This window comes from Bubalus kerabau, chromosome 5 (assembly GCF_029407905.1).
Source record: "Bubalus kerabau isolate K-KA32 ecotype Philippines breed swamp buffalo chromosome 5, PCC_UOA_SB_1v2, whole genome shotgun sequence".
NCBI classification, from domain to species: Eukaryota; Metazoa; Chordata; class Mammalia; order Artiodactyla; family Bovidae; genus Bubalus; species Bubalus kerabau.
Genome location: NC_073628.1, coordinates 26815500 through 26827762, shown reverse-complemented (window position 1 = coordinate 26827762; position 12263 = coordinate 26815500).

Below are 12263 nucleotides of genomic sequence, written 5' to 3'. Positions count from 1 at the left end.
AAAGCTAAGCGCTGAAGAATTTATGCTTTTGAACTGTGGTGTTGGAGAAGACTCTTGAGAGTCCCTTGGACTGCAAAGAGATCAAACCAGTCAATCCTAAAGGAAATCAGTCCTGAATATTCATTGGAAGGACTGATGTTAAAGCTGAAACTCCAATACTTTGGCCACCTGATGCAAAGAACGGACTCATTGGAAAAGACCCTGATGTTGGGAAAGATTGAAGGCAGGAGAAGGAGGAGAAAACAGAGGATGAGATGGTTGGATGGCATCACTGACTCAATGGACGTGAGTAAGCTCCAGGCGTTGGTGATGGACAGGGAAGCCTGGCGTGCTGCAGTCCATGGAGTCGCAAAGAGTCAGACACGACTGAGCGACTGAACTGAACTGATACAAATATGGCCAGATAGCAATTTGAGATATTAGCTAAAGTTTTATTCCTTTTTCAAAGTTCTTGGAAACATTAGGGAAGAATGTTAGGTACTAGTGGATACTTGGAGAAGGAAGTGTCATGGTCTTACCTATACCATCCTTCCCCTCATTTTACCCCCAAGGTCAAGTCTTGGGAAGAGTGGAAATAATTTTTTAAAATAGGGTTGCAGAATTTTTGTTTTGTGAGGAGAAGTGATGTTTAACTATAATCTCAATTTCTTTACTAGAGTTAGGACTATGCTATTTAATTATCTATTTATTCTTGAGTAAGCTTCGGTGTTGTTCAGTCCCTCAGTCCTGTCTGACTCTTTGCAACCCCATGTATTACAGCATGCCAGACTTCCCTGTCCTTCACCATCTCATGAAATTAGCTCAGACTCATGTCCATTGAGTCGGTGATGCCATCCAACCGTCTCATCCTCTGCCGTCCCCTTCTCCTCCTGCCTTCAATCTTTCCCAACATCAGGGTCTTTTCCAGTGAGTCAGCTCTTGACATCAGATGGCCAAAGTATTGGAGCTTCAGCTTCAGCATCAGTCCTTCCAATGAATATTCAGCATTGACTTCTTTTAGGATTGACTGGTTTGTTCTCCTTGCAGTTCAAGGGACACTCAAAAGTCTTCTCCAACACCACAGTTCAAGCTTTGGTAGCTTGATCTTTTAAAAATTTGTCTATTTCATTTAAGTTTTCATATAGTTGACATAAAGTTGTCTACAATATTTCCTTATTATCCTTCTAGTACCAATAAAAACTTGTAATGATGTCAAAATAAATAAATAAAATGTAATTACAGGAATTTGAGAGATGAGGAGATCCCCATTTTGCTTCCTTAGGGAGGATCAGGAAGACTGTCCCCAGCCAGCCCCACCCCAGCATAATCTCATGCCGTGGAATAGGAATGGTGGCAGGACAGTGCTATACAGAATAAGACTGTAGTGACCCCTTGTGTATCCCCTGGTGTAGCCGCAAACACGATGAACTTTCCAAAGTTTGCCATAACCTCCAAGGGGGGTGTCCAAGTGTTATGAGGGGTCCAATGCATCTGACAACATCTCTGGGGAATGGAGAGGCCAAGGAAGTAAAAAGTCTGTTCAACAATGACCAGAGGCTGCAACTGGCCTTGGACATCTTGGAGGAGGGTGGTATGAATGATGCTAGCCACCAAAGTGCAGGAGGGACTTGGTTCTTCAGTGGATGCCCATGTAAGCCAGATGATGCCAGGCCTAGTCACTTACCTGTGTATTCTCAGATCCATTCCCCACCCTAAGAGAACCCCATCTCTGCTCTCTGCCACGGGCAACTGCATTTCCCAGTCTCCTTTGCCAACTGATTTGGCCAGTGAGAGGCACTGGGGGATGGCTGAAGGAGGAGAGAAGCTGGGCTATTTCATCCTCTCTCAGTCTGCCTGCCTCAGGTGAAGCACAGGTTCCTTTGGTGGCTATTTCCTTTGATTCTAGCTTCTGCTAAACGGGCCCTCCTGTGGGCTACAGTCCATGGGGTCTTCACTTTCACTTTTCATGTGTTGAAGAAGGAAATGGCAACCCACTCCGGTGTTCTTGCCTGGAGAGTCCCAGGGACGGGGGAGCCTGGTGGGCTGCCATCTATGGGGTCGCAGAGAGTCGGATGACTGAAGCAACTTAGCAGCAGCAGCAGCAGACAGCCCTATAGCTCCATCCAGGAAGACTTTGCCATGGCTCTAGCTAGAAGGTTCTGGCTCCTGAGCTCTGTAACACTGCCATCTCACTCATGTCCCCCAACCCTAACAGTGATAATCGCTTCCTGGCAGCTCATCACTGTTCCCTCTTTGGTCTCTCATTCCCTCCATAACTGATGTGCCCTATTTCCTGTCTTACATTTGGCTTCTGTTTCCCTAACTGGATTTTCACTAATCTGGAACAGAAGCCTCCCATACTCCCAGCTGAAGTCTTGATGCTATGTGAGACACCTGGGAATTTATCACAATCCCAGGGGAAAGGAGGGAGGTTGGACATCCTGAATTAACTGAATCTACCCAAAAAAGTGTGAAGTCAAGTGGGCCTTAGAAAGCATCACTACAAACAAAGCTAGTGGAGGTGATGAAATTCCAGTTAAGCTATTTCAAATCCTGAAAGATGATGCTGTGAAAGTGTTGCACTCAATATGCCAGCAAAGGTGGAAAACTCAGCAGTGGCCACAGGACTGGAAAAGGTCAGTTTTCATTCCAATCCCAAAGAAAGGCAATGCCAAAGAATGCTCAAACTACCACACAATTGCACTCATCTCACATGCTAGTAAAGTAATGCTCACAATTCTCCAAGCCAGACTTCAGCAATACGTGAACTGTGAACTTCCAGATGTTCAAGCTGGTTTTAGAAAAGGCAGAGGAACCAGAGGTCAAATTGCCAACATCCAATGGATCATCGAAAAAGCAAGAGAGTTCCAGAAAAACATCTATTTCTGCTTTATTGACGATGCCAAAGCCTTTGGCTGTGTGGATCACAATAAACTGTGGAAAATTCTGAAAGAGATGGGAATACCAGACCACCTGACCTGCCTCTTGAGAAACCTGTATGCAGGTCAGGAAGCAACAGTTAGACCTGGACATGGAACAACAGACTGGTTCCAAATAGGAAAAGGAGGATGTCAAGGCTGCATATTGTCACCCTGCTTATTTAACTTATATGCAGAGTACATCATGAGAAACGCTGGGCTGGAAGAAGCACAAGCTGGAATCAAGATTGCCGGGAGAAATATCAATAACCTCAGATATGCAGATGACACCACCCTTATGGCAGAAAGTGAAGAGGAACTAAAAAGCCTCTTGATGAAAGTGAAAGTGGAGAGTGAAAAAGTTGGCTTAAAGCTCAACATTCAGAAAATGAAGATCGTGGCATCTGGTCCCATCACTTCATGGGAAATAGATGAGGAAACAGTGGAAACAGTATCAGACTTTATTTTTGGGGGCTCCAAAATCACTGCAGATGGTGACTGCAGCCATGAAATTAAAAGACGCTTACTCCTTGGAAGGAAAGTTATGACCAACCTAGATAGCACATTCAAAAGCAGAGACATTACTTTGCCAACAAAGAAAGGTCTGTCTAGTCAAGGCTATGGCTTTTCCAGTGGTCATGTATGGATATGACAGTTGGACTGTGAAGAAAGCTGAGTGCTGAAGAATTGATGCTTTTGAACTGTGGTGTTGGAGAAGACTCCTGAGAGTCCCTTGGACTGCAAGGAGATCCAACCAGTCCATTCTGAAGATCAGCCCTGGGTGTTCCTTGGAAGGAATGATGCTAAAGCTGAAACTCTAGTACTTTGGCCACCTCATACAAAGAGTTGACTCATTGGAAAAGACTCTGATGCTGGGAGGGATTGGGGGAAGGAGGAGAAGGGGATGACAGAGGATGAGATGGCTGGGTGGCATCACCGACTCAATGGACATGAATTTGGGTGAACTCCGGGAGTTGGTGATGGACAGGGAGGCCTGGCGTGCTGCGATTCATGGGGTCGCAAAGAGTCAGACATGACTGAGCGACTGAACTGAACTGAACCCCAAAAAAGTGTTAGGAAAACTTTGGATGATTAATTGACTAAATTGGGTAGAATTTTTTTTTTTTTTTGGTCTGTTTCTTCATTGTAGCCATCACCTACAACGGTAGTTCAAAATGAAGTTTAAGCTACAGAAGAATAAAATGATTATCTTTCCAGATTTGAATATGTAGCTTGTGAAATTCCTACTCACTACACTAAGTATGAACATGGAATGAATGTATGCCATCATCATAACTAAGTAAAATTTGTGTACATGTAGACAAAGACAAGGAAAGGAATAGGAAAAAAAATTCCTTGTAATAGGATGGAAAGAGAATATCTGACTTTTTAAAAATCTTAAAAGGGTCACCTGGGAGCCTTACTAAGTCAGACATCTCCTCCACCCCAGGGTAACCATCTGTGGAAAATGGTAAAGATTCTTCCTCTGGAGCAGCACCAAGTGAATGGGGACATTTCCACTATATGGAAAGTTGACAGAACAAAAGGTGTAAAGTTAAAAATATAGGCTTGCAGCAAAGAATAGCAGAGGTGCTAAGATACAAGCATCAGAAGCAAGTGTTAGAATCTCCCTGAAGCCACATCATAATTAAACTAGGTCGGATGGAAGGCTTTGATTACACCAGGCTGAGTAGGGGTGCAGGGTCAAAGCGTCTAGAGAATACGAGGGCAGTTTGTCAAACTTGGGGATCATCTCCCCTCTGAGCTTAGAGACACAGTCCTGCTCTCCCACAAACTGGTCCTTGGTATCCTCTTGAAAGATATGATTCTGGGCAAGAGGAGGTGAACCATCCTTCATGTCTTCAGACCCACAGGGATAGAGGAATGTTCTCTATAGAAAATTTTGAAATAGAGACATTTAAAAAGTAATATGACCCACCATAGTGATCCCAAGCATGGACTTGGAGCCTGGTAGACCCAGGGCGAGGCCAGCTAACTGCATACTAGATATGTGACCCCCACAATGGCCCTTAACCTCCCCAAGCCTCAGTCTCTCCATCTATATATAGAGATGGTAATAATAAGCCTGCCTCAAGGATATGGGGGTATAGGAGCTAAGATAAGGCTGATAAAATGCTTAGGACATTAATGCTTGATAAATGTTAGCTGCTTAATTATTTTCGAAATCAGAATCCTTAAGTTTAATTTTATCAAATAAAGGTGTCAAATGAACCACAGACGGTGTACTAGTCATGACAGAAGAATGTGAGATGAACATACTCCTGTTAAATGTTTCTGATGGTCACCATTGGCTGGCAGGGTGAGGAAGAGGGATGAAAAAAACATAAAAGCCAATCAGAAGAACCAAAGACCCAGTGGAGGACCGTTTACTGAAACACTGGGAAACTTGCCATGCTCCAGGTTGCAAGAGGTTTTGAATAACAGATATCCCTAAGTGTTCACTCAGAAGCCCTCATCTATTAACAAGCAACTCTGTTCTCTAGAGTTGAGGCCAAACCTTCCAGGTGACTCAGAGTAAAGAGTCTGGGTCCTTGCCATGCCACTGAGTGAGGAACAAAGTCAGGTAAACATCCCTTCCGATTCAACATGGCCCCATGGCTCTCTCACCCGGGGCAACATCCTGAACACAGGCAGACAGGATTTAGAACAGCAAGGAGAAAGGGCCACTGGATATTTGGATTCTTTTTTAAAAAGTATTATTGATTATAATATTGTGTTAGTTTCAGATGTATACCAAATTGATTCAGTTATATATATGGTTTTTCCAATAGTCATGTATGGATGTGAGAGTTGGACTAGAAAGAAAGCTGAGTGCCAAAGAATTGATGGTTTTGAACTGTGGTGTTGGAGAAGACTCTTGAGAGTCCCTTGGACTGCAAGGAGATCCAACCAGTCCATCCTAAAGGAGATCAGTCCTGGGTGTTCTTTGGAAAGACTGATGCTAAAGCTGAAACTCCAGTACTTTGGCCACCTCATGTGAAGAATTGACTCATTGGAAAAGACTCTGATGCTGGGAGGGATTGGGGGTGGGAGGAGAAGGGGACGACAGAGGATGAGATGGTTGGATGGCATCACCGACTCAATGGACATGGGTTTGGGTGGACTCCAGGAGTTGGTAATGGACAGGGAGGCCTGGTGTGCTGCAGTCCGTGGGGTCTCAAAGAGTTAGATACAACTAAGTGACCGAACAACAATAAAACATATTATTTTCTCAGATTCTTTTCCATTATAGGTTATTACAAGATATTGAATATAGCTCCCTGTGCTATATAGTAAATCCTTATTGCTTGCCTATTTCATGTACAGTAGTTTGTATCTGTTAATCTGGGTAACTGGTTTCTTTAAGCCACACAGCCAATCTCAGGAAATTTAATACCAGACCTAAGTCTAATGTTTCCCAAACCTGTAATTCTTAACATTTGAGAACGCTGGTATTCCTGAAAGTTTGATGAAAATGTTGGGCCCTGACCAGCAAAATGTACATGTCCAGATATGTACACTATTTTACATATTATTTCAGGGTATTTATAAAGTTGCACGAACCTCCTAAGGCCAGAAATAAACAGACCTACAGTTGCGGCAAGACTTTGTAATCTTTGAATAGGAAAATTCAAACGATATCTACTTAGGAAAAATGATAGTGTAAACACATACATACCCACAATGCTTTCTTTCTATAGCAAAGAGAAGCTGCCTCCCCTTACCAGACTTTTTGCATGACCCTTCCAAATCTCACAGACTCATGCGGCAAAGCCCAGTTTCCACTCACATTCCAAAATCCAATCACTCCCTCATGTCATGGACTTCCTCCCAAGTGTTTACCGTTGTGTGACATCCCCAAGGCACCCAGTTGTCCCTCCTAACCAGCTGGGCAGTCAAAGCAAGCCTCATTGCAAAGCTGTCAAGGCAAAGGCAAGAGGTTACATAATTCCAATTAGCAGAAGCCCCACCGACTCTAAACAGCTCCTTACCACTTCATCATCTTTCCCCTCCGAGGAAATAATCACAATTGCCACCAACATCCCGGACACAAAAGCCGACAGAATAAACACGGTGCTCACCCAGCAGACCCCAGGATTAAAATGTAATCTCAGAATAAAGTCTAATAACTTTCCCCCTTTTGAACACACTTGGAATAAAATTAGCATATAAATCAAAGCTTAATTAGGACATTGCAACAATGAACAGCACCGGCTGGTATTAAGGGTTTCAGACCCAATATGATGCATCAAATAAACACCGTAATTAGAGAACAAAATCAGGGCGGTCTCCTGGTAATCAATCACCCAGCTAGGTTCAAGCCTTCCAACTTGAGGGTCGCCTCTGTTTTCTGTCTTGTGAATCTTCCAGCCTGTCTCTCCCAAAAGACTTCATGCATCTTCCAGGCTGGTCCCTGGCACATCTCTCCAGCCCTTGGCACTCAAAGAGGAGTCCTGGCACTGAGCAAGGATGGAAGAGATTTGCAGGTTGGTCAGAACAATAGCCTGAGGGGTTGAGAATGAAGCACAGATTCATTATTTGAGCGGTACTGGGTCCTTTAGCTGCTGCTTTTATCCAATCCAGAAAAATAACTGTCTGAGGCAGAAAGCCAGGAATCCTTAAGATGTGTCTCTTCTATTTTCACCCTGCTTCAGCCATACCAGCTCCCTTGCTGGTTCACGTACACATACTCTGAATAAACGCCTGCCCCGAGACCTTTGCACAAGCTGTTTGCTCTCCGTGAATGCTCTTCTCTCACTTCATCAGAGAGGTCCTTCTCACCCCTCTTATCTAAAATAGCACCTTCTATCACTTTTTTTGGGCCTCCCAGGTGGCGCTAGTGGTAAAAAAAAACCCCTGCCAATGCAGGAGAAGTGATCCCTCGGTTGGGAAGTTCCCCTGGAGGAGGGCAGGGCACCCCACCCCAGAATTCTCCCGGTATTCTTGCCCGGAGAATTCCATGGACAGAGGAGCCTGGGAGGCTACAGTCCATAGGTTCACAAAGAGTCAGACATGCATGCATCACTTTTTTACTCTTTGCTGGAAGTTTAAGGGTCCATTGAAAAGTACCCTCCTACTCCACGTTAGTTCTAATCCAACAGAAAAATTTTTTAAAAAGGCAGATGGGAAAATAATGTCACCTTTATTTCCAGTAGAACTGACATTGGAAAATGAGGCTTATATCTGTGGGCAAGTGGGCCTCTGGGAACTGACCTGTAGATGAGGAAGATAGATCCTGGCTTTGCAGGGCCAGATAGCAGGGGCCCCTAACAGGTAAGGCTGGAGGAGCAGAGCAGGCTGGCACTTGAAGAGAGCAGGCTTATGCCCAGCAGAAAAGAAGGCAGATGAGTAGGACCTCATACACCCTACTCTTCATCCCCAAATCACCAAAGGTGAATCAGCACCCCATCCTTGGAAGAGTGTTCCGCAAATGTGGGTCCTCCCCCAACATGGGGGGCAGGCAGGAGGAAGGAAGCTGTGGCTCCCACCCCCCGACCCCGCCACCTCAGTTATCTTTAGAGCTCTTGTCACCACCTGATGAATTACATCAGCATTTGTTGATTTGCTGTCTTGCCACACTAAATGTAAACTTCAGGAGGATAGCACTTTGCTTGTTTACTGCTTCATCCTGAATCCCCAGGGCCTAGAACTGTGCCTGCTTACAGCGGGCTTTCACTAAGTCAAATAAAGGGGCAGAGAGACTTTTTAACTTACATCTTCAAAGTAACACCATATTCTTAGACTGTGCTGTGCTTGGGCCGTGGTCATCTCTAATCCTTCCCAGACTTTGGGAAGTCTTAGTATAATTACCGATGATCTCCTTGAATATGAAACTATTTCTTTAGTTTCATGGTGTAGCTTTCTTGACCTCTAACCCACCTAGATTAAACACCATGCCTGCAAAACACTGTCTGTCCTGCTCACCACTCTCCACTGCACCAAGCACAGTATCTGGCACGATAAATGGTGGGATCACCTCCTCCTCCACCAGCAGGAGGAAAAGAGGGAGGAAGCAAGGATGGAAAGATGACTCTTCCTTATTTCCAAACACTGTTCCACAGGGCTGGTCCTTTCACCTAAAGATGTGACCCAGCCTTCAGCATTCTAAGAGAAAAGACATTATCATCTTCACTTAACAGTTGAGGCCTCAGGTCCAGAGAAGTTAAATGACCAGGTCACACAAGTAAGGTCACAGGGAGTGGTGGTGAAAGGCACTCGGACCAACACCCTCTGACTCCAAGGACAGCGCTTATCGTATGACACCTTCTCTCTTTTTTTAAAAAAAAAATTTCTTTATTTGGCTGCATTCAGTCTTAGTTGTGGCATCAGGGTCTTCACTGGGTCATGTGGGAGCTCGCGTTTCGGTGCACAGGCTCACTAGCTGTGGAGCGCAGGTTTAGTTGCCCTGTGGCATGTGGGATCTTAGTTCCCCGACCAGGAACTGAACCCGTGTCCCCTGCATTGCAAGGTGAATTCTTAACCACTGGACCACCAGGGAAGTCCTGATACCTGCTCCTTTAGGACCACAGGTCAGAACCACCCATGCCAAGGCCCTATTGGTCTGGAGAAGCTGTGACAAGGGCATCATGGTAAGCCCTCTTCCCTTCAGGGTCCAAAGAGGGGTCCACCCAGCCTGCAGCTGGGCTGGGGCTTCTAGCCACTCGAGGCTGGGCTATCTGTTGAGATCATGTGATGGCCCAGGTGGAGGCCACCTCCAGCTTACCTGCCTCCCCTACCCTATTCCTTTTCCAAGTGTCTGCTGAGCCCTGCAGGGAAACTGCGATCACTTCCCAAAGTCCCATGTCCTGAGCATCTGGGCCTCAACCCGGTCCTGGCTCTGTTAGGGGTGGGAGGACCCAGATGAAATGTCACAGAATATGCCCAAAGGGACCCAGCCTGGAGTGGGAGGCATATACATAAACACCTATGATGTGCCTCTTCTGCATTAGACTCACCTACTGATGGTGGTCTCCTGCTCTTGGATATCCACCAGGGGCCAGACATTAGCCACGCTCTTCACATCCATCAGCTCATTTCATCCACAATAACTCTCTGAAGCAGCTACAATTACAAGCTGTCCCATTTCACAGATAAAGAAACTGAGGCTAAGAAATGTGCATTCAGGTCCAAATCTATCTAAAACTGAAGAGCTTAAATTCTCCTGGCCTATCCTGTCCTCTCCTGGGTTTGTTTTCTCCCCAGGCTGCCTCTCCCCATGCTGACCAAGAACAAAGAATAAGCAGGAGTTCAGCTATGCAGCAGCCCCCATACCCCCACCCCAGACTTCCCATGGTGGATCACTCCAGCATGCGTTCTCATCTCTCCATATCTCACTCACACCATTCTCTCTGCATGGAACCCCCTTTCCCAAACTGAAAAACCCCTGCTCCAACATCCAGGCCCTGTACAAATATCACAGCCTCTGTGACCACTCTCCAGGAGCCAAATTCCATCATCCTGTCTCGCCTGTCACTTAGAGAACAGACCTCAATTTCAGTAGACCTGAGACCAACAGGGTCAGCTGTACCTAAGTCTTGTTAGAAAAGCCAGGTGGGTTTTTCGGTTTTTTTTTGTTTGTCTGTTTTGGCTTTAAAAAATTGTGATAAAATATGCATAACAAAATTTACCTTTCTGACCTTTGCCAAGTGTGGAGTTTAGTGGCGTTATGTGCATTCATTATGTGCATTCATTATGTGCATTCATGCTGTGCAGCCACCACCATCACTGGTCTCCAGAACTTTTTCATCGTCTGAAACTGACATTTTGTCCCATTAAACAATAACTTCCTCAGGAATTTTCTGATGGTCCAGTGGTTAGGATACAGTGCTTTCACTCCTGGGGGTCTGGGTTTGATCCCTTGTCAAGGAACTAAGATCTCACAAGTCATGTCATGTGGTATGGCCAAAAAAGTGGGTTTTGTTTTGTCTCTTTTTTTTTTTTTTTTTTTTGATGTGGGGTCTTTGAGGCTATTTTTGATATGTGAATGGGAATGTAATGTTTTTCTCTTACAAAAATGTTGTTGAGAGCATGTTCCTAAGAAATGTCAGTCTTGAATCACAACACAGAACTACTGGAACAGAAACTCCGGGTGTGGGGCCAGCATCTGTGTTAGCAAATCCTGCCACTCAGTCTGGCGCACTTCTATTCTGACATATTTTATTAGAGCCACTTGTATGTGTTTAAAGAAAATCACTGGCTGGGAGGACCTGCCAGGCCAGGACTAGATGCTGCTCAGAGTCCGTCCCACGGTAGGTACTCTGTTTACTTTGAAAAGGCTTTTTTTCCCAACAACCTTGTGGCTTAGAGGCATCAGCAACGACAAGGAGGGCAGAAGGATGGTCAGAGGGAAACTGGGTCTCCCTTCTTTCTGAGCCCCCTCCCCGCGGGCCCACAGAGGAGGCTTCATCATCTTCACCTAACAGATGAGGCCAGACTGAAAGTGGACGCCACCTCCAGCCTTGCACCTGCTTGGTGGAGAAAAGCTCCATGTATTTTCATTTATTCTTTTCATGACAAGTTATTGGCAGTCTATCAGAGGCCACACACTGCTAAGCATGGGGGACACATGGTGAGTACAGTAATGCCCCAACCCCCAGCCTCAAGGATCTTACAGTCCAATGGGGGTAGACATGCGGTCATCAAACAACTATAGCCAACTTTATAATCAAGTAACTACAGCTAACTGTATAATAATACATGATTTATAATAATAACTATAGTTGTCAAATAACTATAGCTAACTCATTAGAAAAGATCCTGATGCTGGGAAAGACTGAAGGCAGGAGGAGAAGGGGATGACAGAGGATGAGATGGTTGGAGGGCATCACTGACTCGATGGACGTGCGTTTGAGCAAGCTCCAGGAGTTGGTGATGGACAGGGATGCCTGGTGTGCTGCAGTCCATGGGGTTACAAAGTGTCAGACATGACAGAACAACTGAAATGAACTGAACTTTAAGTGCCATGTACATCTATTGGGTAATTTAATGCTCACAACTATCCTAAAAGCAGGTACTACTGTGATCATCCGCTTCCTTTGTGAGGAAGCAGATACAGAAAGGTGAAAATACTTTCCACAGGTTCCTACCGCTTGCAGATGGCAGAGCTGATACCTGAGTTCAGCAAAAATTCATCCCTGCTCTTAATCACAACACAATACTATCTTAAAATAATTACAAAAAAAAAAATACTATGACTCACAGACATAGAAAACAAATTATGGTTACCAAACAGGAAAGGAGGAAGGGATAAATTCGCAGCTTGGGATTAGCAGATACAAACTGCTATACATAAAACAGATAAGCAAGGACCACAGGGAACTATATTCAACATCTTGTAATAATCTTGTGATGGAAAATAATCTTAAA